Source organism: Lissotriton helveticus, chromosome 11 (assembly GCF_964261635.1).
Source record: "Lissotriton helveticus chromosome 11, aLisHel1.1, whole genome shotgun sequence".
Taxonomy (NCBI): Eukaryota; Metazoa; Chordata; class Amphibia; order Caudata; family Salamandridae; genus Lissotriton; species Lissotriton helveticus.
Window position 1 is genome coordinate 1,138,802,889 of NC_136072.1, and position 5,149 is coordinate 1,138,808,037.

Genomic DNA, 5,149 nt, shown 5'->3' on the forward strand with positions numbered 1-5,149 from the left:
AGGATAGTTATCGGGGGGGGGCAACTGAACGCAATACTGGGTGCGTCCTGAGACGATGGGGGGTTTCGGTTACCTTTATGGTTTTGGGTATCGCGACAATTTGGGACGGGGAGGGGCGCGTTATCTGAGGCACTTTTATTTCATAGTAGTAGCCGCTGACATGTAGTTCCCTTATTTCGGGTCAGATTTAGGGAACCTCAGTCAGCTTACCTGTCCTTTCCTTTATGACCAATTCTCGGTTTCATCAAAATATTTCCGGAAAGGAGAGGTGGTGACACAGCATTAGGGTGATTTTATTAAAGACAAGTTTGAGCAAATACCGGTGGTATTTGAAGCCAATTAGGTGGTGTGCTAGGGGTGGCAGTCTGCCAATTTCGGGGCTAATCGCTCGGAAGAGTGGGAGTGCAAAAATAGAGAGAGAGAGAGAGAGAGAGAGAGAGAGAGAGAGAGAGAGAGAGAGAGAGAGAGAGAGAGAGAGAGAGAGAGAGAGAGAGAGAGAGAGGAGAGAGAGAGAGAGAGACGAGAGACGAGAGAGAGAGAGTGCAACGGCAGGCTAAATAGTACACGTGCAACAGAGAGGGTGGCAGTGTATTCAAGAAAGGCTATTTAGTGCATTACACAGTAAAGGACATTCACGGGTCTGCGTTAGAATCTTGTAATCATGCAGTTTGAGCATTAGACAGGGTAGAGGGGACGTGCGTTGAGAAAAAGGAAAAAAAGAAAGGAGGTACCATTTTGTCGCACTTTCTCGCATTCTCGGTCCTTCGACCAGTTGGGTCAACGCCTCAGTCACACACACACATTCTCTCATAGTTTCGCATCATACGTGACATGGGTTCATTCGTGTGGTCTGGTTTAAGGGTGATCACTTTTTATCAGGTCATACTAATTTTACGGGTTTGTTCAATACGTGAGTAGTTAGTAGGCGTGCTTAGGCACCACCTTGCAGCGCTAGTCTGCTTCGTGTATTAGACACGGCAAGGCTTCAGATCTTCGCCACACCTCGGCTGTAATCTCTGATGTAACCTGCAGAGGGAGGAAAAAAAGGGGGGGGGAATAGCATTCGCGCATATTCAAATACATGGATTCAAGAGTCCTTTACTTACCTCTTACTCGTCTTTCCTCCTCGGGGCAGAGTCCCCGGGGATATGGTTTCTGGAGTCGGGGGGGGGGGGGGTGTCCATATAGGTCGTGTGCGGGGAAACGTAAAAAGGAAACCAGAGGTGCCTAGTGCGAGGTATCTAGTCGAAAGATGTATCTCACTATCGGGATCCTTAAACCTCCTTCAACGCTGTGACGTTCTAAGGTTCTTCGGTTCTTGGGTCAGCTCTGTTCCCTAATACCTTTGAACGTCGTACTTTATAATATTTACATCATTTCATTTCACCCTTCTTTTACATTCCCTCATTTACACCGTTCGTTTTACCCATCCTTGGAAGTCGAGGTCTTCCTCCATGCGAGAGTTCATGAGTCAGTCGCGTACTTTGAAGGCAGAGTGTCGTGTTGTCGATCCGATCCGACCTCCAGGGCTGGGCAACCATCTTCTTTCAACCTTAAAGAGAGAGCAGAGTAGGGTGCACAGAAAAGAACTCTCCCACCGATCCCACATTTTTAAAATAAAGCATGCAATACCCGTCCATAGTTTCGAAAACCTTTATTTTGCAAAATCATTTCAGCACGTGGATTATGAGGGTGCGGTCGTATTTGGCCGGACGTGGCAATGGCTAAAGTGCGTACAGTGGGGGGTGTCGTTTTGCAGCAATAAAAACATTGGAAAGTTTTATTCATTCATTTGTAAGAAACCAAAACGTCTATTAATTGGCTGGGGGTTCGGGGGCATTTATTTCATAATTTAGAAGCATAGTCAGAATAGTTGCAATCAGATTTCCTATATGCATACCGTATGTGTGCGTCATAAATGGGGTTATACATCAGCTATAAAAATATAATACACCGTACATTTGTAATCAACATTTTTAACGGGATCCTTTCACAATGTTCGTCGAGTGAGCTCTCCTTGTCTTTTCTAGCCAAGTGTACAAAGGATCATATAAGTCTCAGAACATCAAGTTTGTATTAGTGCGAAGGAACACCACGAGGTGTTCGCAAGTTCCTATTGATACCAGCGCCATTTTGGGCGGGGCCGGCTCAGTCCGGAAGTAGCATCAGGGGGAAATGTTTCCCATAACTGGCAGTTGGACCAGAGTCCTTTTCGGCAGTTCAAGAATTCGTGCTAACAGAAGGAGTGGCGATGTCATGCTTGTTTCGTTAGTGATCAAGGCAGCCGTCCCTTACCGGAAGCCTGCAGGGGCCGAAGGCTCCGCCGGGGACCTTTGTAGAATCTTCAAGGCTGCGGAGATGCTGTCGGAGATGGGGGCTCGTGCCCCAGTGGGCAAGTGTCCGAGTTATATTGCTGGTCAAAGTTACTCTAGCGGCCGGGGCCCGCCTTCCAGCGGACCCAGACGCCATTTTGAGGCCCTACAGGGGCCACTCTCGTCGAGTTTGCAAGAGTGGAAGAGATCCTTCGGAGTGAAAGGAAAAGGGCTCTGTTTTGTGAAAGCAGGACGTTCGGCTGGGGTGCAGCTGTGATGCCCCCACCGGGGGGGGGCGAGGGAGACTCGTTCGCGCCGTCTCCTTCTCCCGGTGCACTCCAGGCTGCTCTTTTTCATCGGCCCGCACGAAGGTCTCTCCACACCCTGTGCTCCACAAGGTCCATGCTCGATGCTGTGGAAGTATGGCCACCTGCGGCGCACATTCGGTGCTGTGCAAGTATCGGTGCAGTCATTGCATATTCGGTGCTCCGAAAATATGGGCACCATTGCACGTTCGGTGCTGCGCAAGTATTGGGGCACCATCGCCTGACTGGGGGTGTTCGGCGTTGGGCCGGGGGCAGGGAGACCTCCTATCCATGGAGGTGGGGGAGGCTCGTCTGCGTCGCCTCTCCCTCCCAGCCCGACCTGGACGCATTCCTGCAGAGGTATGGACAGGGCATCCCGCCGCCCAGAGCTGCTGCGACTGTTACGGAAGGGAAAAGAAAGAGGTGTCTCGTTCTTCTCTGGACATGTGGCGGGACTACCTAAGACTATCCAGGCCCGTTGCGGCTGGGCCGAGGAGGCATGTGGCGGGACTACCGGCAACTACCTAGGGCCGTTGCGGCTGGACTCCTCTGGCCCCTGCCTCTCCTCCGGCTCCCCCATACGTTAAGATTTCCTGACCAAGTGTTGGCAGCAGGGCCCGCCTTATATGGGTTGCCGCCGGTTGGGCGTAGCCGTAACCCAGCCCTACTTTGGAAGGTTCCAGAATGTGGGGGGGGCGAATGTTCTGTTGACTTTCATGTTCTATAGTTTACCGTTCTTGTTTCTCTAGCGTTATTGTGTTTTTCTTTGCTTGTTATGTTAAAATAAAAGTTCGTGTTTATCAGTGGCTTACTGATTTCGTTTCCCATTTCTTTCTTTCCAGGTTGTTTCATGCTAAAATTTCTATTAACATAGTTTATGTAACATGGAAGCGCGTGCAGGGGGATGACGCAGATTCATATATTACGTACACACAAACTCAGACGGGGGGACAGTAAAAGCATGACACACAAGATCCAAAGACAAACATAAAACAGTGATTATTTGGCCAAAATTATCTTTTTCCGTCCGTTAATTTAGAACTAGGCTGGGTTCCCGTTTTTATATTGTCCGACCTAGGAAAACTCGAACATGTCGCTGAAATCGTTCTGGCGGAACCTGTGCCATCGGGCATAATCAAACGTGGTGGTTCTATCTGGTCTGTCCGTGCGAATCGGATTTTTCTTTGTCTCGCGCTTTTTCTCATTCTGCTGGCCTGTCATTCCTGTCGGCCCTTTGCCCTTACTCACGCTCAGTAGAGTCGGGCATTGGGCTTTCCAGTGTCCGACATATCTACAAAAAGCGCATTGGTCTGGCCCTAAGTCTGGCCGTCTTTTGCGTAGTGTCGGGGGATAACTTTTGGGTCGTGGTGTCCCGGGGTTGTCCTGTCGGTATATTTCTCTACCTGGTTTGTCCTCGTCTTTTCTCTGTCGTTGCATAGCCTCTCTGCGCCACATACCGAGACTGTCGAGCATAATAGGCGTTGTCTTATTATTGCGAAGGGCTATTTCCAACGTTTCTATTTTATCAAGGTCAAAGGATCCTGCCAGTGGCCACTGTTTGTCTTGACTTTCTTTGGTATACCTGTGCCACAATTTATTATAGGCTATGGTAACTAATCCATAGTTTATGAACATGTCCTTATTAGGGGTGCCTTCTAGTGGAGCTATATGGTCCACCTCTAATACACGGTCCGGGCTGAACCAATTATCAATCAGTGGGGAGAAGACAGACATGACGGCTCGTAACGAGGGACTAAAAAGTCAGCACTGCCTATCTTATCACTAGGTGCAAAGACTAGACAGAATATTCCTATTCTACGTTGTTTGCAGGCAGTGAATACCTCATGAACAAAAAGTAACAAATAACGAGGAACAATCAAACAATCAATAAATAAATAAGATAGAGTAAGGTCAATGGGGAGAGTAAGTAGGGCGCAAAAGTCTGCGTCCTCTACCCTTTCACTATCCGCAAAGAGGAATCTGTTGTTTCCGGTTTGCAGACAGAGAATCTCCAGAAGACAATCTGCGAACAGTAGTTCGGGGTCAAAGAACCCAGTTAATCAGTGAGGGAGAGGGAGTCTCCCAAAACCGTTAAGAAATAATAGAGTCAGTGGGGGAGAAAGATAGGCGCGACGGTTGCGTTACCTATCCTTCACTGTTTGCAGAAGGGAAAGAGCCTACTGTTTCTCCGCGTGCAGACAGTGAATCTCCAAATAAGTTAAAAAAGAGTAATACTAGTATATATTTTTTTTTTTTGTAAACAATCAAGCAATCAATTATTTTCGCAATCCGTCGTGTTTACACGACCTTACCCGGACCGTGTGGACAGTTTCTTGTCTTCCGAATCCAGCGCCCGTTCGTCCTCTTTTTCTCGTATTTCTCACGGCACTCCTAATGGTCCCCAGTCAGGACCGTAGATCACTCGAGAGAGGTCTGTTCGGAACTAGTGAAGTTCGGATGATCGGCTGCCAGACGAGGGTCTATTGGGCAAGAGCTCTCCCGATCGTTGCAGTCATTCACTCTGTCGTCGGG